This window comes from Poecile atricapillus, chromosome 3 (genome assembly GCF_030490865.1).
Source record: "Poecile atricapillus isolate bPoeAtr1 chromosome 3, bPoeAtr1.hap1, whole genome shotgun sequence".
Lineage (NCBI taxonomy): Eukaryota > Metazoa > Chordata > Aves > Passeriformes > Paridae > Poecile > Poecile atricapillus.
Window position 1 is genome coordinate 2645795 of NC_081251.1, and position 25481 is coordinate 2671275.

The following is a 25481-nucleotide window of genomic DNA, read 5'->3' on the forward strand; positions in this document are numbered from 1 at the left end:
CTGTATTCCAGACTCCAACACAGCCCAATTCCAAGGCAGGATTATATTGCAACAACCCAGCTGATCTGCCCAGCCCTCAATATAGGGCATATTACTGAGTATTTGGGTTAAAGCTGCCATAAGGATATAAACTGAGAAGTTCTACCACAGATACAATTTTAAGAGGATGGATTACACGGGGCTATGTATCATCAAGCTTAACTTAAGACCTTTAGTCTGAACTAAGTATCTCATTTTCTGAAGGGCTGCACAAACACACAAACCCAGCTCTTGGGTCTTGTTTAATCCAAATGTGAGGGAACAGAAGCCCCACAAAACCCAGCATGCAGCAATTGGGATACAGCACAGCTATATACAGGGCAGCAGCTTGTTTGATGTACTTTTGACCATGAAGAGAATAAATGGAACAAATGTTTCCCCAAGGAAAGCATTAAGGGTGCAGCCTGCATCACACAGCATTGTGCTGTGCACGTATGAGCCCATTAATGCTGCAGCTGCGTGCTGGGCCCAGAAACCCATGAAAAGATTTTTAGCCTGATTCAAAATCCCTTGGGAAATGAATAGATGGGGAAATAGAGCACCCCCAGCAGCCTGGCTGGCTGCAAGGACACACTGGGAGTGCTGGGTGTTCACACCCAAGTGCTCCCGTCCATCCCAGAGGTGAGGAAAAGGTGAATACCAAAAACAGCATCACCCACCAAGCAGGGAAAAATCTCCTACAACAAAACCCACACATCAGGAACACGTGCAAAGAACAAGGAGGTGACTTTCTTCCTTCTATTCTGCTCTTGTCAGACCCCACCTGGAATGCTGCACACAGTTCTGGTGTCCCCAACATGGGAAGGACATGGAACTGGTGGAGCAAATCCAGAGGAGACCACGAGGTTCATAAGAGGACTGGAGCACCTCCCCTGAAGAGACAGGCTGGGGAATTTTGGGCTGCTCATCCTGGAAAAGGTTGTGTGGAGACCTCACAGCACCTTCCAGTGTCTGAAGGGTGACAGGGGAGCTGGAGAGGGACTGTTCATCAGGAACTGGAGTGATAGGACAAGGGAGAATGGGTTCAGAGTGGAAGAGGAGAAATTTAGGTTAGATATGTGGAAGGAATAATTCCCCATGAGGGCAGGGAAGCCCTGGCACAGAGAAGCTTCCAGGGATGAAGCAGCCACAGCTGCCTTAGGCAACCTGTGCCAGGGCCTCCCCACCCTCACAGCCAGGAAATCCTTCCCAATATCCCAGCTGGGAGTGGGAAACCATTCCCTGTGTCCTGTCCCTCTGTCCCCAGCTCCCTCTCAATCCCCAAGGATGTTGCCATTCTGAGATGCAGGCAGCTCCTTGTCTCACAGCCAGAAATTCACATCTATCTGGGACAAAATAGAAGCATCCAAGGCAGGGAGGGAAAACTTATCTTTTAGCCACTGAAGGATGTCACTGAGATGCTTCCAGCTACTTGTTTTCACTTGTAACTAGTCTGACAGGAATTCGCCAGCTCCCTTCTTTTATCTCTTCTCAGCTCCCTGTCAAACAGAAGGGGAATCTAATGTATCTAATTTAATTCTAAAATTAAAGGAGGAAGACTACTCTGAAACAACATCCTACATTTAACAGTATCTTATTTGTTGCAGGAAATTGCAATGAGATGATCTTTAAGGCCTTTTCCCACTCAAATCATTCCGTGGTTTCATGAATATATCTGCTGTTTTGAGAGTGAATGAAGACATGGAGCTCTGGTAATAATTTCTGTTTAAACTATCTGTTACACCATGTAAATGTGTCTTGATCAAGCTTCTTAATGAGGACACACTTGCTTTTCTGTGAACATTCTGGTGGTTCCACAGATCTCAAGCACAATGGAAAAACATGAATAAAATCAGAGCAGGTCCCAGCTGAGACCATCAGTGTACGTGCAATACCACGACAGCTTCCGTTTTTTAACAGAATAATTAAATTACATACTCCACCAATTACATATTCAAACACAATAAACTGTTCAACCACAGTTATTAGTGGCATTTTAGTAACACTTTTTCCATGTTCAAAAGGGGATGGAAGGTTCAGTAGGCTTCAGTGTATTTCAGAATGTGCAAATGTTGAGGGGGCAAACACCCCAGCAAAGGAGCAGAGGTGAAGCCTGGCTGGGGAGAGGAGAGCTCAGCCCTTATCTCTTCTGTCTGGATGACCCCACAGCTCTGAGATAGCAGCCAGCTGGCAAATCAGCACATGCTCTAAATCAGTCACAGCACATCTCGCTTCTTGTCTAAATCAGAAACAGGCAGATGGGGCAAAGGGAGGAGAAAGGTGGGAGGTGGCAAGGCAGGAAGCAGGGAAAGAGCTCCAGGAGCTCTAGGACAGGAGCTGACATGCCAGCCATGGGTTTTCTTATCCGTATTTTTTTTGAAAACGAACATTTCCTGTAGCAGCAACTACTGCAACAACATCCAGACTGTACACCTGAGTGATACTGCCAAGTGGCACAAGGCTATGCTGGATTTATGGAATTGAAACATAACATTTTGTCATTGTCAGAAGCTTCTGGACTGGCAAAATATAATACAAGCTTGAGGATGAGAAAAAAGAAAGGAGGCAACAATTCCAACTATGAATCAGGAAAGTCTCAGCAAATCTCTCCAGAAATTCTTATTGCTTTCCACTTTCAATCTTCCATAAGCATTGCAAAACCAACCATATCAAATTCCAGTGTAATCAGTGCTACTTTATGCCCTTCAGCAGAAATTGTCCAGCATAAGCTCTAGAAAGCAACTAAAAATGCCACTAGAAAAAGAAACTGATGGGGAAATGCTCCTTGGTGTTTACAAGTGAAAAGGTGTCAGTGTCTCCCAGAGATTACTCTGTAAGGCCACATCTTTATATTCCCAGCTGGCTTAAAAAAGTATTATTATTATTAAAAAGAAAGTTGACATGATGTGTAACAGTAATTTACTTTTTGGATTTAGTCATTCTGGGATTTTATTAATCAGTTGTTGCAGACAGAAGCTGTACAATAACTCTCCTAGGTTCTTACAGACACAACAGCATCTTTTACCAATATTCCATGAAATCAAAGAACTAAGTTGGGCAGAGTTTGTCATCCCCTCAAATCTTTCCTTCCTTTCTTTCCTTGGTGAAGTACGGCTCAAAATAGCACTGGTATGGAAAACCCTGAAGCACAATTCCTTTTGTGGCTCCTGTTCAGTGTTTTCATGGAATCACAGAATGATTTGGATTGGAAGGGACCTTTAAAGATCATCCTGTTGCGATCCTGTGCCCCTGGCAGTGATATCTTCCACTGGAATGAAAGGTGTTTTCCCTTGTTCTTTCTCACTCACCTGCTATGAGCTTCCCTACTAAACACAGCAGAGCCAGGAGCACCTCAGGAACATCAAATATCCAGTTGCCAGCACTTCAGCACAAAGCTTTGCTAAGCAAAGAGGCTCTGTTCCAAGAGCAGTGGGTTAAAACATAATGGATTTCATGGACTGAAGGGTTCCTCAAGAAAACTCATCCTTCAAACAAGGCTTTCAAGTCTTGAGGGTTGCCAGGCTCCCCAGGGAATGGTGACATTCCCAAAGCTGCCAGAGCTCCAGGGATGCTTGGACAACGCTCCCAGGGATGCCCAGGGTGGGGTTGTTGGGGTGTCTGTGCAGGGCCAGGGGCTGGACTGGATGAATTCCTTCCAGCTCAGGATTTTCTATCATTTTATAACCCCATTTATAGCTCAGAGGGCAAATATTGGGTGTAGAACAGTGGAATTCCAAAGGAAGTGCTCTCATTGCCTCGGCAATAGACACCTGCCTGGACAGGAGATGGGATTCAACAACCCACAGTCTTTTATTCTTTTATTTATTTACAATTTCCAAGCTTCCCTATCCTTCACTGTACTACAGAACCTTCCTAGAGTGGAGAAGCTGATAAATGGTGCACAATTACTCAAGAGATCCAAAGAGATGCAAAGGAGGCACAAAAAAAAATAAATAATTATATATATATATTATACATATAATATATATAATAATAATATGTAATATATATTATTATAATATATATATACATATATATCAGAAAGATCTTGGATTTGTTTGAAGTTTGGGAGCCCAGTTATCTTTCTGAAGCAGATCCTTTAATTGGGAGCTTGTGTGGGTTTTGGGTTTTTTTCCTGTATGAATAATGCACTCAGAATGAAGTATTTTGAAGAGCCAGCACTGCACTGGTCAGTTTTATTGTTTAAATTTCAGCTGCAGAATTTCTTTCATGGCATGAAAAAGCACCAGCCAATGGTGAAATAAAACATAGAGAATGGATTTAATAATTCTACTAACACAGACATAACTGAAAGACAGTAGTATGACAGCTGATAACAAAAATTACAATTCTTTGAGAAGCTGTTTCCTTTCCTTCTGCCTTTCAGAAGAATACAACTTGCAATCCATTTTGCTGCTGCCAGGTATATACAATGAGAAGAAAAGTCAACTAAATCAAGTCTGATCACTTCAAGCTTATCCTAGGATACTTAGAAATCCATTTTCACAGAATATTTCAGACTGTAAAATGCTTAAGGTGTTTGGTTTCACAACTGTTGAACAATTTATAAATATTTTTATCCCATTTTTTACATGCAGGCCAAGTGGTACCAAAATGCTGAGGCCCACCAAACTCCAATTTATGATGATGTCCTGCTATTATTATTTTTCTTACAGTCTAATTTTTACTTTTACAGCAATACTGAGTCCTTTGGGAGAAAACCACACTACTCTGTTTGATCAAAAGATTGTTCTGCAATCAGAAACAGCCTCTTTAAAACAAAATCCCCAAATACATTAAAAAAAAACAACCAAACAACAACCTGTGAAAGAGCACACACGGTTCAAAGCCTAAACTTGTGTAGCTAAAAGGAACAAAGGTGACCACTGTTCCTTGGAAAATTCCTCCAGTGCTTCAGGGCATTCCAGGCGTAGTTGGCTTGGTGGTTACTTAGTTTCTACTGACAAAACTAATTTTTGCCAGCTCACTCAAACAATAAAAAAATAAAAAAACCCACCAAAAAGAAAAAGAAAAAACAACCCAAAAAAACCAAAACAACAAAACAAAAAAAAAACCACCCCAAGAATTCAGGCTGAGCAGCAGCTTTGTGGGTTTGTGTTATTTTGTACTTGGAGCTAAATTTTCTGTATTGTTGGTACAATAATCTGCTTAGTCCTGACCACATTCAAGCAGAGCATGGATCCCATAAAGCTGGTGTTATGACTAGGGGATTACAACTTTATCCTTTTGTTTGTAAATACTCAGATGTCAGGATACTATTGTGCTCTAGAGAATGTCTGGTGAACAGCCAGTCCCCAAACTTTCAGTTACTATTGTGAATTACTGTATTTTTTAATGAAGTGGGCTGTCCCTACCTTTTTATAACCATGTGAGGGAGGGAAAAAGCCTCCTTAGGATGTGGCTGGCAGCTTTTTAACTCCTCCAGGGGATCCCAAATGGAAAATGATGGCAGGTGGAGCAGCTTGTACAGGAAAATGTACAATATATGGTGATCTTGTTCTACACATCAACAAACTCAGCATTCACATCCAGGACAACCTTTAGCCAGGCCACTGGCACGCAGGATTAATCCAGAATGATCTCCTGGGCACTATGGAAAGCAAAAGATTGGAACTGAAAGGAAATTAATCCTTGAAAGGGTATTTCAAGAACTCAGGTCCACCAAGAGTGGGTATTCCACCTTTGGTAGATCACCCAGCTGTATTATTGAATCCATAAACTCATTAGAGCCTCTACCTTAAACCAGTTTGAGTCTGAGTTTGTCTGGTTTCCTTGAAAACACAAATGCAACAAACAGAATCACCTTGAAAGGGAGCTGATTTTCACATGGACTCTGCAATATTTACACAAGTACCTAAACACAAATGTGTGCATCCAATATCCCTTGAAGAAAGAAGAATCCTAGAACAGTCTGGGTTAGATGGATCCTTAAATCTCGTCCAGTTCCACCCCTGCCATGGGCAGGGACATCTTCCACTATCCCAGATTTCTGCAAGCCCTGTCCAAGCTGGCCTTGGATGCTCCCAGGGATCCAGGGGCAGCCACAGCAACTTGTTCCAGGGCCTCATCACCCTCACAGGGAATAATTTCTTCCCTAAAATCTTCTTCAGTCCCTCTCTGCTTCAAACATGGAAGAGAAAAGGAGAAAAAGAGACATTTGCAAAAGAGAAAAAGGGATCCACAGCCATGCAGGCCCCAGAGCAGCCCAGAAGCTCTTCACCCTCACATTAATCAATCAGTGCACACTAAGGCAATTACTGCAAGGACTCTTCAACTCAGGGAAACAAATGCCTCAGCAGGAACATTCAGATAATGTTGGTAATGTTTTCTATTTCTTTTAAATTGGCACTAACTCCCTCCAAGCACAAATGTGTAGAAGAGGTGTCTCTGAGTACTTGCTAATTCCCCATCTACTCTCCTACTGAATTACCAACACCATGAGGCAGCTCTGTGCTCCTAACACCTGACAGTCGATATTTTCTGACATCCCCAGAGAACTTTCAGTCATTTATCCTCATGACTGTCCAGGCAATTTGTGTTAGACAATCATAGATGCAACTTGGGAGACACCTTCCAGCCCCCAGGCCTAAATAAGAAATCAAATTGTTTCCTTCACTTTCTTTTTTTGGTTCCATTTGTCTGCGTTGTCCTCCAGTGGAGATTACCACCTTCCTCTCTTTGCACTTGGTTCTCCAGCTTCTTTAGCACATCCACCAAGCATTAAGCAGGAAATGTCTGAAGTGGCAGCAGTTCAAAAAGGAACATCGTTGTGGCCACATTTTGTAAAGAAATCAATCTTAATGGTGCATTTTGTTGCAAGCTCAGGGCATTTACAAGATTGGGAATTTCACTGAGTACAGCAGCCAGTCATTTCCTGAATTTAGATGCAATTTCAGCACTGCTGGATCTCCAGCTGATGAAGAGGGCACATGCACAGTGCCAAAATTTATAGTTCAGAGTCATTTTTGGTACCTCCAGAACCAGATGGCTGCTAAACACAGTGTTATTGTCATGTGGTAAAGTCAATGCATGGCCTGTTTTAGATCCAGATCTAAGGGATTCGAGCAGTATTTAAAATACAAACACACTGGAAACCACAAATAATGTTGGTCTAATGGTGGATGGGGAGGAGGGAGAAGATAAGAGCTGTAGGCAAGAAGGGTTGATCATTAGCATAAAAAAGTGATTTGTCTTGGCTCCACTGCTCAGTAAGCAATTTCCTCACATCAGCACATCCACATTCCAGGACCACAGTGATAACCCAGAGGCTGTTGCATGAGATCTGGGTACTCTCAACCCAAACACATCCAAGGAGCCTGGCAGGTGAAAGAAGAGCGTAACTCATGTGAACCACGCTGCAAACAAGAATAGCAGCTTGTCAAGGCACTGGCATCTCAAAGACAGCACTTCAACAAAAGCCTGACATGCACTAGAAGCCTCAAACATGCAGCTAGAGTAAAATTAGTGTTTCTCAAAAAAGAATGATGTCATGCTGTCCTTTGCTCTTCCCAAGAGCACAGACTCTGCACCCTCCCTGATCAACCCTTTCAATGCTGTCTATATTCCTCCAGCCCACTAAAGACAACCTGACTGACAGCGTGGAGATAAGGAAGCAGGCAGCAATCAATATCCTTATCACCATCCCTGGAGAGATCTAGCAGATGCAGGGATGTGGTGCTTAGGGACATGTTTTAATGCTGGGCTAATAATGGCTGGACTCCATGATTTTAAAGGTCTTTTCCAACCTAAACAATTCTACAATTCTATTATTCCAATTCCTTCCCAATATCCCATCTAACTCCAGAAATCTTACTACAGGAGCAGCTGGCATGAGGAAATAAATACCAACTTTGTCCCAAAGAAAGAACTGCTTTCCAGGGTAACATTTTTGAACCAAGCTCTCTTCTGGCTGACCTAGAAAAGCAATCCTTATCCTCAGTGTACCACTCCAATCAGCTGTTTGAACTTCCCAGCACAAGGATGAGAAATAAGCTATAATTGACCTGTTTGCTGGAAAGCAAAGGGAAAATACAGCATATTATGAAAATTACAGGCAAGCCTTCACCATGACAGCTCAGCTCCCATGTCTTTGCATCTGCCCTGTTAATGGCTCCAGACTGCTGCAAAAAATGTCAGAGTGCTCTAGGCAGAATTAAATATTTGCTCAAACCTAGAATTGCACTGAAGTGAACAGATCTGCATTGAGAACTTGTTCTGAAGACAAAATATAGCATCTTTGGAGTGAGAAGGAGAGAGAGAAATATAGATTTTTTTCATTATTAGGCAGAAAAAGCATGATTATTTCTTCCTAAATAGGTGTTCCTGATTCACTGTAGCATTCCTCTGCACCCTAAACTTCCCAAATTCATCTTTTGGCCACATGATGAACCTACCCATCTGCTTTGTCTATTCTTCTCCCTCCCACCTCAGCAAATGGCTGTGGTCATTTTTAAGTGCAGGAAATATTTTTGTGACCTATTCTTGAGTCAACACACTACAGAACTATTTCAAAGCCCTGCAGTTCTTTCATGCCCATTGTGTTCCAACTGAAAGCTCTCACTTGGGCAATCAGATAATCCTGAAGAATTTAAAAAAACAGATAATTTTGAATACACTTTTATTCCTTACTTCTTGTTCCAGTGATGGAATTCTTTCACTAAACACTTTTATCAATACCCAGCACCCCAAAAACCAGCTGAAGGGTGTGTTCATTACTGCTGCTGAGTTATTCATGCTGGGGAAAAGAGGAATCAGGAACAGGCATTAGCAGAGGAGTGTGACTGGTGGGACCAAGTGCAGGAGCTACAACGTCAGGAGTGCAAAACCACCTGGCCCCCAAATTAATTCAGAAGTGAATTAGCTAGAAAAGACACTGAAACTGGGCTTGGTGAAGTTACACACCATTTTTGGCTGACAAACATTCTTCCAGAGCCTATGGCCTGCAGGGATGTAAGGAGCAATCAGGGATTAAGTTATCATTTCATGTTCTGGCAGCAGAACGCAGATATTTAACAAGGTGAAACACGCACCGTGCACCATCACGTATCCCTTTCAGCCAAATAAATTGTGTCAGACTAAATCCCACCATGTACTTTCCTGCCAGCCAATCTCCTGGGCCTGGATCCTGGCCAGAGACTCGCTGGCTTTTGCCAACCCTCATGTTGTCCCAGGGCAGGGCAGAGAAGTGTTTGCAAGGAGGATGCAATTCCCACCCTCTGGCAGACAGCTGGGAGACTGCTCCCAGTGCTCCAGGATTAGATTAGGCTTCTAAAAAGTGCAAACACGAGTCCTCTGGTCTATCACCAATTTTTATCACCTATTTTTGCAGTTACACTCTGCAAGTTGCCGGCAGATTTTCCAAGGGAGTTCAGGTAAAACCCAAGAGCTCCAGCAGCAAATTTTTCCCCAGCAGCCTCAAAGCACCTACAAGCCAAGGTCAGAGTTGCTGCTGAAAGTGCCACAGCTGCCAACCAGATTTCCTCCTGCCTCACTCTTATCCCTAATTACTTCTAAGAGCTTCTCACAAGCACCAGCCATGGATTCGCTTCCTGTGCTGCTCTTATTCCCAGAGCTGTTTATCTCTCCAGTATGCTTTCTCTTTTGAAATCCCTTTCAACACCTCTCCCTCAAACAAAAAAAAAAAAACCACCCCAAAAGGAGACTTAAACCCTTCCATAACACTGTTTCTGGAGCAGAAGCTGTTTATGGTTGTAGATAGTTAAGAAAAAGTCCTTTTCAGGACCTTACACATGTGCTGGGTTACATTCAGTTCAGGCCAATTAAAAGTTCATTGTATGGTTGAGTGTTCTTTACTGCACAAATGCAGCTCTGTGGCTCTTTAGTACCTTCCTCTCACTTGGACAATATAAAGGGTCTGAAAATAGGGAAAATAACCAACAGAACAGGGAATCACAAAGCTGGATAACAAGAAATGCTGTATGCCCCAGGGCTGTGTGTGAACGAGTCATGTAGTCACTGAGAACAGAATTTTAGGATGGTTTGGAAGGGACTTTTTAAAGGTCATCTCATTCCAACCCTGCAGGGACATCTTCCACTATCCCAGGATTCTCCAAGCCCCATCTCCACCCTGGCCTTGGACACTTCCAGGGGTCCAGGGACAGCCACAGCTTCTCTGGGCACCCTGTGCCAGGGCCTCAGCACCTCTTAGATCTAATCTAAAATGACTTTGCTCCAACTGCAGGACAGATCTAATGCTGTAAGTTCAATGCTCCAAATCTTTTTCTAGACTAAAGCATCTACAGTGTCCTTCCTGGATGAGGACAACAGTTGTTTGGCTTTTCTGTGAATGTCACCGTAATAAATTGGTTTTATAGGAAGTGCCAGTGAACAGAGAAATCCATCCCAGAAACTGGGACCTCTGTGCTGATTCCCATTGCCACAAAATGATTAATATAAAATGGATACTTGGGCATTGAGGAAAATATCTAAATATATCTATTCTCATCACTGCCCATGTGCTATAGCCCTGCAAAAATACTGTCACCAGTTAATTCTGCCAAAAAAGCAATGTAATTAAAGAGAGAAAACCCCCAAAGAACCAAGAAAAGCAATCACAGTTCCCTGCTGGAATCTGAGGGAATTTCTTGTTCATACTTCTAAATTCTTCACCTAAAAGTGGAATTATAGAATCATAAAGGTCAGAGAAGAGCATCAAGTCCACCTGTGAATCAGCAGCACCATGCTCACCTCTAAACCATGTCCCAGGTGCCACATCCAGACTTTTTTGAACATTCCCAGGGATGGTGATTCCAGCACTGCCCTGAGCACCCTGTTCCAATGCTTGACAACCCTTTCCACGAAGAAATTTTTCCTACTGTCTGCTCTAAACCTCCCTTGGCACAATCTGAGATCATTTCCTCTCATCCTGTCACTTGTTACCTGGGAGGAGAGACTGACCCCCACCTCACTGCAACTCCTGTCCTGCAGTTGTGCACTTTTGCAACCCTTAAAAATAATCTACCATCGCTACAATACCAGGATTATAGTAAATTTTGTATCATTTCTTCATGAGGGAAACACAGCCTGTGCTCCACATGAGTTCTGCTCATTTAGGGCACAACACTGTGAAGAAAGCTGAAATTCTAAGAAGTGTGAAAACTTAAAACAAGATAGAAAAATCAACTCCAATCCAAAATTTGAACGAATGTTTACCTCCTCACACCATTCTTTCATCCCACAGTAGCCACCAGCACCATACACTTGCTGGCAGCTGATTTAACTTAAAACTTCTCTTTTCCAAAGATCTCTCTCAAAGACAAATTCTCATATGTGCCACGTGGAAAACAGTTCTGTATTTTGTGGTCTCAGTGATTAAATAGTGTGATAGTTCATATGCACAGCAAAGGAGCCATTAATTTCCCTGGAAAAAAACAAAAACAAAAGCACCTAGAGGTGATAGCAAATAAACTTGTCAGCTGCTGATGCCAAGTTTGCATTGCAGAGAAGTTATTTTTAGCCTGCAAAGTGTGGGCTACACAGCAAGTTGCTGGTATTCATAAACAGGGATGGGATGTGAGGCTTTCATGTGTGCTGAACAGAGCCAAAGGATGTTTCCTGCTGAATTCTAACTTTGAACTCACAGGCTGCCTGCTGCTTGTCTCTTCTGGCTGAAAAATATTTTGCTTTTAGATTCAACTTGTTGCCTGCTTGACTGTGCTTCATATGGCACAGCACACACAAAAGCACTTCATGTGACACTATCATGATTTAGCACTGAGCACAGCAGTTCCCTAAAACAAGAATAAAAGCAGATGTCTACTTGTAGCTTGAGGATCTCTTTTAATTATTTTAAACACACACATCACCAAGAAATGCATTGTTTTTGCTACTGCTAAATGAAATTTGGAGGTTAGAAAGGCACCCAACAATACCTTCTGCTCATCCTGAATTACAAAGAGCAGCTGTGGATATCTGTGTTGATGAACAGGCAGATACTGGAATTTTATCAGATGAACAGGACTGGTTTACTCTCAATCTGAGGCAACTGCTCTTATAATCACCCATACTTTATTCTTCTAAATCCAAAAGACATCAGACCATTTTGAGAAGCTGGAAGCCAAATACTGAATTGTCCATTAAAGAGTATACCTCTAATGCTCAACACACAACTCTTCATACAGAATGACAAAACAAGAATCGTTAATTAAATTATTCCTCTAAAACTGTCCTGCTGGATTCCCTGGTGACTGCATCACTCACAAAGCAGCTTCATGGTCACTGCAAAAACCCAACAATCCCATTTGGAACATAACATACAACCTGAAGCTCAGCTCCTTCCCACTTTTATCATTACCATAAAAAACGTTTTCTAACAACAGCTCATTGTTACAACAATTCTTTACCCACTTATCAAATAAACCAAACCATCTTCATTTCCATGGGGACATTTTCCTGGCTGTAATTCCCCCAAATTCTGGGACTGTATCAACTCAGTTGCTTTCTTACAGAACAAAACACACCCAACATCTACAATCTGCTAAAGAAAACATTATTATTATATTTATTATTGCATGAAAGTTTAACAGAAGTCTCATTAAAAATAAACTACAGAATATTTGTGGATTAGTTGTTCCACAGAGCTCACACTTTGTCCACCACTGCAAACCATCATTTAGTCATAAAAGCAGTAACTGGGGGGAAAAACAATAATCCCCAAACTGGTAACTTCACAAAGAAGCTTGCTGTACACCAGCAGCTAGCAGAGATTTGAAGAGACAGACTGGAAGTATGCTGCACCAGGGAAAACACAGACATGCAACCAGTATTTCTCAACAGGGAGAGGGGGAAAATCAACAGCCAAAATTATCTCTGAGAGTCACCAGCCTGGTCTGGCCATGTGGAGGACAGGACTGAGATCAGGGAGATGAGAAGACACCAGGGTACACAATCACCCTGAGCAGCCACACACACTTTCCTTTTCTACATCCCTTGCTCTTGGCTGAAGCCATGGTGAGACAGAAGTTTTTTAGCTGTTACACCATCTACAAATGTTTTTCAGCTTTTTCCTTCCCTCCCACTTAATAAAACCATCACAATTTTCTATAAAGCCTGTGAGGCCAAAATGAACAAATCTACATTTGATGACAGCAGACCTTCTTCTGCAGAGCCTTTAGTGACAGTGCAGGACATCCATGGCCCCCTCCCACAGCCAGCCCTAAAAACACAGGAACCCACCCCTTTAGACAGGCCAGGTTATCCTCCTCCTCCTCCTCCTGCTGCCAACAGAAACAAGGAAGGAAAACTCCTTATTTTGCAGGCAGATTGGGAGACTATCCAAGGTCAGCTGCTCTAGGATGATGCCTGTGTTGCAAAAAAAATAATAGTTAACAGCTGTTTTCCCCAAAACAACTGAAAGTGGTGGGGAAAAGAAGTCCTCTTCCCTGATATTTTTTTTTTTTTGCAAGGGGAAAGGACTTTGATGAAAAGAAAACAAGTTTAACATGTCTGAAATGAGTATCAGACTTTCAGAGAAAAAACTGTGACACTGTGAGAAGCAGATACAAGAATTGACACAGTACAGGAGAGGAAAAAAGCAAAGGGATATTGATGTAAAGCTCAGATAACATGCTCCAGCTGAGTGAACTCCTCAAAAATCAGCCTTCAGGACCAGCCTTGCTGTCCTTGGCTACTATTATTGTGATCTGCTTGAACACAGACTTGACTTTAACATATGATATTGGCTAATTTATTAACCACTTTTGATCTTACTAAACTGGTTGGCTTTTAGCTGGTTGCATTTTTTTGTTTCTTTAATCACCTCTGATTATGAGCATCAATTACTCAGTCATGTAAACACATTTATTTAGCAAAGCTATTAAAAGACACTGGCATTCCTAAGCAGCAACACCCTAAGGAGTTACCCATTTTTTCTATTGCACTCAGTGTTCTGTAATATTAAATGCATGTTTGCCACATTCAGTAGTGAGCTATGAATTTCTAGAAGCATTACAGGTGACCTATTCTAAAAAATTAACTTTGGAGACTGTCAAGTTGTCTGACATCATTTAAAAGAGACAAATTCCAAGAAATAAGAAGCTGATACAGATTTCACACCACACATTTGTACTGTTCTGCCCCTTCTCTCTGCCTCTGTCATGAAATTAAATACAGGCAGAAAGAACACTCTAAAATCAAAGTATTCAGATATATACAGCAGAAAAATCACAGGTTTTAGGTAAGACAGTCTGGTACCTTTGTCACCTTGACAGTATCCCTTTAACCTCATTATTGTCCTGCAGCCAGGATAACAAAATAGACAAGATGTCTAATTACCATAATTTGTCCACTCTGGCTTATAAAACCCTTAAATGCTCATTCATGCAGCTGATTGAATGAGTCTGTCCAAGCATAACAACAAACACAGAAAAGATGCTGGATATTCAATTTGGTCACTTGATGCCTCAGGAAAACAGGGCACAAGCAAGAAAGTTTCTCTCGGCAGGTACTGCAGCAACAGGCAGTGCCCTTTTTAGAATTGCCCACACTGTTGGAACATGCAATCCAAGATTTCATAAGCCATAAAAATAAAGCCATAAAGCTCCCATAAAAATAAAGCCATACAGAATTTAAGGTGCTATTTTAAGCACAGGGTGAAGACAGGATGTTGAACGATGGACTGTCACTGCAGACTCATCACACCCAATTTCTTTGCTTAATTAATCACTAGCAGCTTCTTGTTGAACAGCAGCACAAAGGGGGCTTTCTCCTGTGATTTCTCACTACTCCAACATGTTTAGGATGAGCAGAGGGGGTTTATCCTTGGGGACAACCTGCCCTGGCCCTGGTTTAGGGCTGGACTGAGGGGTGACAGCAAAGCACTGCTGGTCACAGTGTCCAGGAATCAATCTGCAGGGAATAAAGCACTTTGTACAAGTGGCACAATTATAAATCAAAGGAGAGGAGGGGTGGCCTTCCCTCCTCCCCAGTACAATCCATAAATTAGCATTTATGCAAGACTGCAGCAGCACTGGGATGCAGCCTCACCTGACTGCCCAGGCACCCACGGCCACATGGTTTTGGGTAGAACCAAAAGGACTTTTTGATACCAAAACGAAACAGGAATTTGAAACTCTGAAGAATCAGGGCTGGAACAAATTCCAACACTTGGCCCACCCAGAATGTTCAAAACATTTTTGTGTTAAAAGCAAATACCTGAAAAAACCCCTTCCTAGCACACATCTCCCTCCTTACACCTCTATTTTCTCTCTTGCACTTCAGTTTTCCCATCAGGAATTTAATGACCCAATGCTCCCAGGGGGAAGAGCTGGGTTTCCATTTATTGTTTCACAGAATAAGAGGAAAATCCAGCCTCTCCAAGTACAACACAGCGTTTCAAACATTACGTTTACCTTCCAGAGTTGAAAGGGAAAGAAATGTGCTTAAAACATGACTTGCAAAAAGAAAGGAAGAGAAAATATGTTACAGGCATAAAGCTGTATTGCAAGAGGCTACTTGAAAGGCTGCCACTGCTGCAATTCCCCACAGCTCCTTTGTAACCCATGCACATCACAAACATCAGGAGAACCTAGCATGATTTTTATTTTTAAGCTGAAGTGGGTTCCAATACCAAGAGAATGATTTTTAAACTCTCAACCCCTTTTGTTAGACTTTCAAAGGGTCCTGGCTTGTGTCAAGTCCAAGGTTCCTTTCAGAAATCAGGAAGAGGACTTGGCCTGCCTAAAAATCACTGAGCAAACCCAAAAGAAATTAGCAGGGGAAAAAAAAAATTCAGATCTCTCAATACCCTCTCCTATTTATTCTTCTCCAATGGAACTGCTTGTTTAAATTCAACTGCTAAATGTAATTTTTTTCCAATGACTTACATGCACTTTAAGGAAAAATTCAATACAAAAATCTTTCAAATGACACAACCCTTAATGGGAATCAACCCTTCACTGGAAAGAAAACCATGGACAGCTACACACATAAACATCCCTGTACTTGATGCAAATAAAATAAAAATAAGCCTGCTTACTTTAACTAATGAGCCCAGAAACCCATTAATTACCAATACACAACGAAGCAGGCAGTATTTCAAGCCCAGTGAGTTTATTTGCTTTATGTTCTTAAAAATGTCTTATCAAACTACCACAGCATGATATTTAAAAAATATCTACATTTAAATGTTACAAATCTTAGATCAGGCTGGGTGTGGGTTCTGAAATGCATCTGCCCAGGGGTTTGCTGACATTAACTCAGCTCCCCCTGCCATCGACACACACCAGATGATTCAGAAACAGATGTAATAAATGGGAAGGATTCCTTTATTCATTATTTTTTTTATTTCTTGAACAAAATAAAAGAACCACAAGTCTGTTGATGCCTCCTGCATTGTTCCCACTGCATGGATAGGACAAAGGGGAACAGTAACTTATCCAAGGCTGTGCTGGCAGCAGAGCCTGAACTCACTATTTCTCATCCCCCCTCCCTGCTCTGTGTTTTATTGCCAGTCATGCCAACCTAAGGAAGAGAATTTCACAGCACAAGTCATTTCATCCAGCACTGCAGGCCTTCAGAAAGAAGGGAAGAAAAAGGAGATGGTATTTCTTAAGGCCCAAAACCAAAGCATTACCCTGCCTTTCCCTCCTGCCACATTAAATGAGGTTTGTTCATGGAGCTGCTCCTGCCAAGGTAACCAGAACCTTCCAGCGGCCTAAAGGGGCTCCAGGAGAGCTGGAGAGGGACTGGGGACAAGGGATGGAGGGACAGGACACAGGGAATGGCTTCCCACTGCCAGAGGGCAGGGATGGATGGGATATTGGGAAGGAATTGTCCCTTGGGAGGGTGGGGAGGCCCTGGCACAGGGTGCCCAGAGAAGCTGTGGCTGCCCCTGGATCCCTGGAAGTGTCCAAGGCCAGGCTGGATGGGGCTTGGAGCAATCTGAGAGTGTCCATGTCCCTGTCCATGACAGGAGATGAGATTTAAGGTCCCTTCCAACCCACACCACACTAAGTCTGGCCATGATATCCTCTCAATATTCAGAGATATTAAAGCTGGGAAGAAGCACCACACAGCCAACCTGACCTTGCAAACACCTACAGCTACACAATTACAACATTTGGGCATCACCGCTCCCTTCTGAAACACATCCTCATTCCTACCAACTGGAACTCTCTGTTACCTGCCACAGTCAGGTCCAATAGTTCATAACCTTTGCCCTTAAGAATGGGACAGATAAATTCCCAATTTATATTCTCCTAGTTTTAGGCTTTCATACACCTGGTTCTTGTGCCAACTTTCCCTTGTCACAACACAGCTTTCCAGAGTGATGGCAGCCCCTTGTATCAAGTACTGAGTCCTCTGGTAGCTCCACCACACAAAATACTTCACTATTTATGATCCCTCAGCCTCTAAAACCTGCTGTGTGAAGGTATATTTCAGCAAAATGAAGTAATTTCAGTAATGTGACCAATGCACGCTGACAGAACGTATCTTACACACAAAATATCACATTTTATCTTCATTCCTATCCTAAGGTGTCTTACAAACCTTTCCTGAGATCTCTTTATCAAGAATTAAGAAACCAGGGATAAGCAGCTAAAGCCATTCAATTCTCCCACCTTAAAGACTACCTGGTTTATATACTGGGAAAGGATATTTTACTGAATTATTCCAATAAAACCCCAGAATGAAAAATGCCATGGCAAAGAGCAAACATGCAAGGCTACAGCACAGAAAATGGTCTTGTTTTCAGAGAATGACTACTGCAAAAAATTTAAAAAGCACCTGATTTTTACCAAAGGGCAGAAATAAAAATTCTTTCTATTTTTTTGGCTTTAGTTGAATAGAAAGAATAAGCCTACCAACAGGCACTTCACATTTCTGTCAAGGAAACTACTACACTAACACTCCATTTAAAGAGGGATCCTCACATGAGAGCAGCACAGATCCTCAGCCAAAATCTCCATGGTATCAAAAGTCTCGAGTGGCAGCAGGTGAGCAGATAGTATCACCAAACAAGTGGGACAGAAGGTAGAATAGGGAATAATTAATCACTCAGATTATTAGAAAGTGCCTCTGTCATTTCAAACAACTCAACTGACCCCTATTTACCTTGCAGGATTTCAAGTAAGGGGTGTTGAACCAGCATCACTTTTGCTGCTGACACCACAAGACTTAGCAGCAGTAAATCTTTCACTGCAATAAGCAGTCTCAGATGATCAACAATATTTCCATCTGCATCAGATCCTCAACCACTGCTAATTAAAAACCTGATGAAAGGGAATAGGCTATTTTGAAGCAGTGATTCATCAGATAAACACGATATGCATTGGTGGCTCTGTGTGCAAGGTCTACCTTTAACTACCAGGAATAAAAAGTTATAGCATGTAAAAACATTTTTAAAAAAATTTAAAAAAACCCTCAATTCAATCCACCCTGTCCAACTCTCTAAGAATATGGAAAGTTTAGTTTAGTTTTCCACAGCACAGAAGGATCATACACACTGAAAAAATCCTGGACACAGCAGCAGAAGGTGATTCCTAATAAAGATGCTTTTAAAAATAAAGATTTTGAGGCATGGAAAGTGAGTGTTTACAGGAAGGAACCTGCTCTGCCTGGATCACTGCTGTGAAGAAAGGGACTTGGAAGTTCTCCATGGCTGCATTGTTTCAGTTGATAAATGACAAGGTAAACCTTGGAGGGAGGTTAATACAAAACTCCAGCACTTGCAGCTATTTTATGTCTTCGGGGAGAATTGTGAGCCAGCAGACAAAGCTGCTCACTTCACTGATGCCATCAAATCCTCCAAGTTATAGGTGAAGTAACTCATGGCTTTGCATTAATTAAAAATTAATAAAACATTTAGAGCAGCTGTGGTCTCCTAGGCAAGAACAGCAGGCCAGGAAAAGCACACCCTTTAAAAAGGGAGATTCACCCAAGAAGGCAGAAAATGCTGGGTTTTGATGCCTCCTCAGAATTGCTCAGGTTTGGGGTCGGCCTTCCCAAACCTAAATACCCTGCATTAGCAGCTCAGAGGTGGAAAAGTGCTACTCAAGCCCAGAACAGGACAAAAGCACCCCAGTTTGGTGTTAGAAGTACTCTGCAGCATTTAACAGCTGACTGGAACCCAAAAACTCAATAATCCATCTATCTCTGCCTCTTGGACAGCAAACTGATGTACCAGACAGGAATGAGAACTGTGCTCTCCAAAACACCTCAGAACTGGTAAAACACAGGCAGAGGTTGCCCAGGGAAGCTGTGGCTGCCCCTGGATCTGTGAAATGTCCAAGACCAGGCTGGATGGGGCTTGGAGCAACCTGGGATAGCAGAAGGTGTTGGAGATGGAATGGGATGAGTTTTAAGGTCCCTTCCCACCCAAGCCATTCTATAATTTGATATATTCCACTCAGATCAAGCCAACAATTTGCTTATCCACGTTTGTTACGTCACAAACACGATGGATGAAAGGGAAGGGAAATGAGTGGGAAGGGGAAAACGAGGCACCTCCTGAACAAGCATCATCTTGAAAGCACAGAAATCACTTCCAGTGGGCTGTTCTTTATCCTTTGTGATCACCACAAAATCCTGCAGCAACAGATAATTCTCTCTTTGGACAAGTTTGCCTTGTCTTGGGCACTGTGCCCTTCCTGGGAAGAGGCACCACCGTGGCAACAGGGTGAGGTCACCCTCCAGGGAGTTTGCAAGGCCATTTTGGGGTCCATTCCCTTCTGTCACTCAAAAACTGAAACAAGGTTTGAGACACAGAGGAAAACCTCCCTCAAATTCAGATGCACCATTGGTCTGTTTTTTTTTATTTTCCTTCTTTTAGCATTTAATAATAGAAAAAGGCTACAAATGAGCCTTATAGGAGAAGCCATAATTTGAGTATATTCAGTTTGTTTAGCAATGAAAAAGATTCCCTATAAAGCATCAGTGGCAAGAGACTCATGTAAGAACAGGCTCCAGTGACTTGGAATTCAAATAATAAACTGAATATCTCCTTTCAAGGGAGAAGAAGTATCTCATACTGTAGCCCTGCCATTATTACTCATTTTCCATAGTGCCTTTGGTGCTGTATTCAAAAAGAATCATATTTATAAATAGGTTTTAAAAGTCCTCAAGTTACATCCTTCAAATCATAATTAAAAATTTAATAACTGTTTCAGCATTTTTCCTCCTTTTGAGTTCCCAGAAATAGATTTTCAAGTCTGACTACAAACTCATTATTCTTCATTATGTTCCCCTACAAACACAGATGAAAACTTGCTCCAAAACTCCAGTCATAATTCCAAGAACAATCACTTGCAAAACTGCAAAGATTTTTAACTTTTGGCCATTTCATCAATTTTTATAATATTTTATAAACCACTGTACACAGATGGGACAACAGCAGGAGAAACCACAATTATGCTGTAATTAGTTTCTTGTTGGCCTTAAGATGCCAGGAGAGACTAAACTGTCAAGTTTCTTTCTTTTGTGATAAAAATTAACTTCATTTTTCTGCAAGGATGGATTTCAATACTTTTCCCTAAGGAATCAAGCCCTTTCTAAGCATTAATCCTGACAATAAACGAGATTTAATGACTTTTATGCAAGTTGGCAACAGTTTTAGAACTTGTTAGTGCCAGTGAAGTCTCTGGGATTATATCTGCCAAAATTTGCAGCAAGGCTAAGGCACAGGCATGACTAAAACCCGTGAGCTCCTAAACACTCATCTTTCTACCTCATCTGCAGTATCTGAATTCATCTGTCCAAATCTTCTCCAACATTTTTCCTTACAGAAAACTTAAAAAACACTTTACCAGCATCTGCTGTTGTCAGAGTTCAAGGATCCAAGTAGTTAATATTCAAAATGTAAGGAAATAAAATGTTATTTCAAAAGCCATGGAAACCAGAAGTGTGTCTGGCACATTTTGCTGCAGGTTATAATCACTGATGTGCTAAAGAACCTCCCAGAGGTTACACCAAAACTCAGGCAAGATCTTCCCCAAACGAAAAATGACTGAAGGAAAGAAAAAAAATAATTTTTAAATCCTGGATTTTTAGGACAAAGGATGTCGTGCAGAGGTTGTGTCCACAAAACAACAAGCCAAAGCAGCCAATAACACAAGAAGCACTCAGCACTCCTTGAACTGGAATTTCTCTTGATATCACTTCAACACGAGGTATAAACTAAGTTTTAATTTAGAAGATAATTATTCAAGATAAACATTAGATAACTGTGATTAATTTTTATAGTTTCTGGATAGATGTCCTGCTAAATATAATTTCCCAAAAGGTGCAGGCCTGTGGCTTGCCAACAACCCCTCACAAATGAAGCTACAATTAACTGCTGACATCACTATTGCCTTGAAAATGAACTTGTCTCTCACTTTCAAACATATTAATTATGGACACAATTATCCAGTGACAGCTGGTATTTATACTGAGTTCTGTCAGCTTAGTTCCCACATCTCAGCAAGGCAGGTGCAATCCAAATTCCACTCGGAATCAGGTCACTCTTCAACAGTATACAAACAATTTACAATTTTATTAAAACAAAGACACATAAATTATCTCTGGAGATATTAAAAAATACATCTGGACATAATCCTGGGTAAACAGCTCCAGCAGACCCTGCCTGAGGAGGGAGGGATGGAGCAGACACCTCCAGAGGCCCCTTCCAGCCTGTGACTCCACAGGCACATCCCTGTGTTCAAGAGTGCCATGAGTAAGCCTGCCATCATTCCAACAGCAATTCCAAATTCTTCCAGGACTCCTCTGCCTCTCGTGTCTCTGACCTGGAGGCAGCCAGGTGATCTTGCTCAGCAGAAGAGCTGCCACAGAGCACACGGAATCTCAGCCCTGGAAAGGGGTTGTTGGCATGGCCTGACCTGGGAAAACCTCACCTGAGAAACCTGAGCAGGGAGTAAGGGACAAACAAAACTGAGGTATGAGGAAATGTTTGAATCCAGAGTACACAACAACCTCAGCCCAGAAAACCAACACTATCCTGGGCTCATCCCACGGTGTGGGCAGCAGGGGAGGGGGGATTCTCCCTCACTGCCCTGCTCAGGTGAGGCCCCATCTGGGACACTGCATTCAGCTCTGGGGACCTTGTTAAGGAAGACATGGAGCTGCTGGAGAGAGTCCAGGAGACCACGGAGATGCTCTGAGAGCTGCAGCCTCTCTGCTCTGGAGCCAGGCTGGGAGAGCTGGGGGTGCTCACCTGGAGAAGAAAAGGATCCAGGGAGAGCTCAGAGCCCCTTCCAGGGCCTCAGGAGAGCTGGAGAGGGACATGGGCCTGGAGGAACAGGACAAGGGGCAATGGCTTCAAACTGGAAGAGGGCACGATTGAAGTGCGACATTGGGAAGGAATTCCTCCCTGTGAGGGTGGGGAGGCCCTGGCACAGGGTGCCCAGAGAAGCTGTGGCTGCTCCTGGATCCCTGGCAGTGTCCAAGGCCAGGTTGGATGGGGCCTGGAGCAGCCTGGATAGTGGGAGGTGTCCCTGCCCATGGCAGGGGTTGGAATGAGATGGTCTTTAAGGTCCCTTCCAGCTCAAACCATTCCATGATTCCAAAGACTGATAATTTCACACAAAGCTGTACCAGGACATACCAGGATATACATCACACTCTCTCAGAGAACTCAACCAGTTTCACCTTGTGCCACCTTCACAAGTAAAACACCTCGCTACCTCTAACCACGAGATTCTTAATTATCACCAGAAACTGGGTCATGGAGGACTATACCCAATTCCAAACCTGTGTTCACACGCTGCAGTGATTGCTCAGCACACAGAACTGAGCTCACTCTGTAGCATCCGCACTCCTGTGCAGGGTGAACCTGCCACGGTTCTGCTAATCCCACGTAATTCCTGGGAACACTGAGAAAGGCTTGCCAGTGCTCCTCCTGCAATTCAATTAAACTCTTAGCAGCACAGGAAGATACCTCAGTGGTGACAGGGAGAGATAAAACCACGTGTGCAAACTCTGCAGAGAGGATTTGCACAGGCAGGAGCAGAGCAAGGGTGGGAGGTTTCAGCGTGAAGTTGCTTCACAGCCTCTTCACTGCTTAGGGCAGGTGTTTAAGTAAGAAAACTTGTAGGCAGTAGAGATGCTGGTAAGCCTCAGCTGGTGCAAATGTGGTTTCTGAGACCAGAAAAATACTTCCTCTCACGACCATCTCTATTTCTCTCTTCTCTGCCACAAAATCTGCATGTGGTTTTTGTCTTTTTTCTTTTTACTTCACACCTCTGAAGTTTCTGCAGAGCATACTGTAATTCTCCCTTTCCGTGGTGCCATTGCTGCAAATTCTGCAAAGATAGTATCTTTAGGTGCATTTCTTGGGAAGGAATCAGAAATATATAGACTGTGACATACATGTATTCCAATATATTTCATATATTCCAGGAGCTCAGAGGAGTAGGGAGAAGAGCCTTTAAACCGGGAAAAGGTTTAACAGAAGAATAAAACAAGGGATAATGTCACTGCCATAGAATTACAGAATGGTTTGGGTGGGAAAGGACCTTAAAGATCATCCACTTTCAAACCCCTACCATGGGCAGGGACACCTCCCACTATCCCAGGTTGCTCCAAGCCCTGTCCAGCCTGGCCTGGGACTCTTCCAGGGATCCAGGATCAGCCACTCTGGGCACCCTGTGCCAGGGCCTCACCACCCTCCCAGGGAACAATTCCCTCCCAATATCCCTCTGGCAGTTTGAGCAGAGCTAAATTTTCATTGGAGTTATTCATATTAGGTACTACTTTCTGAGGGATTGTATTTGCTCCCAAATATAGATAAAATTCAGATCGTAAACGTACGCAAGTTATGCTTTAAAAAAATCCAGAGAGCTGGAAGTGCTCGAGTGGATAAAAGCTGAGTGGATATCCTGTTGCTTCATTTCATTTATCTGACCAGCACAGCAAGGCTACAACTGTTGAGGGACAGAACAAAATGCTGGCATGAGGCTACAAACCCTGAGGAGAAAGGAAGAAAATGGTATTGTGCTTTCCAGAAGGCTGAAAATTCAAGTAAGTGGACGAGCCTAAGAACCTCAGACAATACACATTAAGATATAGGGTTTCCTTACGTCACTACCACAATATAAAGGCCCAGAGTTCTGGCCCCACTGAGTGATGTGACCTAATTAATTATACACCAGCACAGGAAGCTTCTTGCTGGGGAAAAAAAAACCCAACAAAAAATCCCCTAACAAAAAAACCCCAAGACGACAACAACAACAACAACAAACCAAAAATCATCCTCCTCAAACAATTAAAAGCCACCCTCCCACACAGTAAAATGTTTCTTGGACTGGATGTCAACCAAAAAAATGGGAAAAATGCTAGATTTATTTTAGAGGCTTGAAATGGAAGAGAGGAATCTGCAGTTTGCAGTCAGATAAGGAACACATGGTAGAGCTGAGGCAAAACTTAAATTCCATAGTGCAGCACCACTCTTAGAGAAGTCCATCCTTCCTCTCCTGATGTCCTTCGTATCCAGCCCTCTTCCTTTAGCCAAAAAAATCACTAGTACCCTGATTGCTCCTCTCCTCAAAGGAGTTCCAGCTGGATAATTAGTTTTACAAGGCAGTATATGCTTATCAAACCTAATGCTTATCAAGGCTGCCATGAACTTTCGAGCACTAATTAAAATGTCATTTTATTTCACATACTCCCAGAGTAGTGAATGCAACACACATCCCACAGCCAGATTTATATCCCCAGAATCTGTCCTGCTCCACACAAAAAGAGTGGATAAAGACACAACTTATTTTAATGCAAATTACAACCAAAGCAAGATAGTTTGGTACTTCCAAAACGGCAACAACACAAAATTTAGTGCTCTTTTTAGGAGAAGGCCATAAACAGCCAGACTTGTAGAGCTTCTTTCCAGGAAGGAAAAGCATTCCCAGCAGAGGGAAGAGTGCTGCCCATGCAAGAGCAGCAGATGCTGCATTCCTGCAGGCAGAGCTCATGGAAAACAGAAAGCAGAAATACCTACAAGATGCTGATTGCTGATTTCTCCTCACAGGAGGAGGAGAACAAACAAGCCTGATGTGTTTCTCCTCATCTCCTGAAATTCAAACAGGTAGAAGAACATCAAATCTTGAGGCAAATCTTGAGGTGCTACAGCAATTCCCATTTTCTCATTTTACTGTAACAAACACACGGAGAAACAAGTTCCACTGCATTCCGTAGCTTTATTTCAGACTTTACAGAGCTGGTGACAAAATCAGATTAAACCCCATAAGTGTAAGGTAGCATCAAGTGCAACACTGCCATCCTAAAATTAACACCATCACAACAAAAAAGGACAAATTACCTCAAACTGATGCACTTAAGCAACTCTAAACACTGGTTCAAATTTCCTCATACCAATGTCTGTAAGGCACTAAGAGGTTTCTCCTTTCCTTACTTTTCTTATTAAACCTGTATATAATTTAGAAAACAAACCCTGACAATTTTCCTATTCCATTTTCCAAAACAAGGAAATTAGA

General features: G+C 42.4%; 1 protein-coding gene across 4 annotated transcripts in view; it reads right to left on the reverse strand.

Annotated features, from left to right (window-relative positions):
- Nucleotides 1-25481, reverse strand: part of KIF13B (kinesin family member 13B) — a 120112-nt gene that overhangs the window by 73421 nt on the left and 21210 nt on the right. The window lies entirely within an intron of this gene.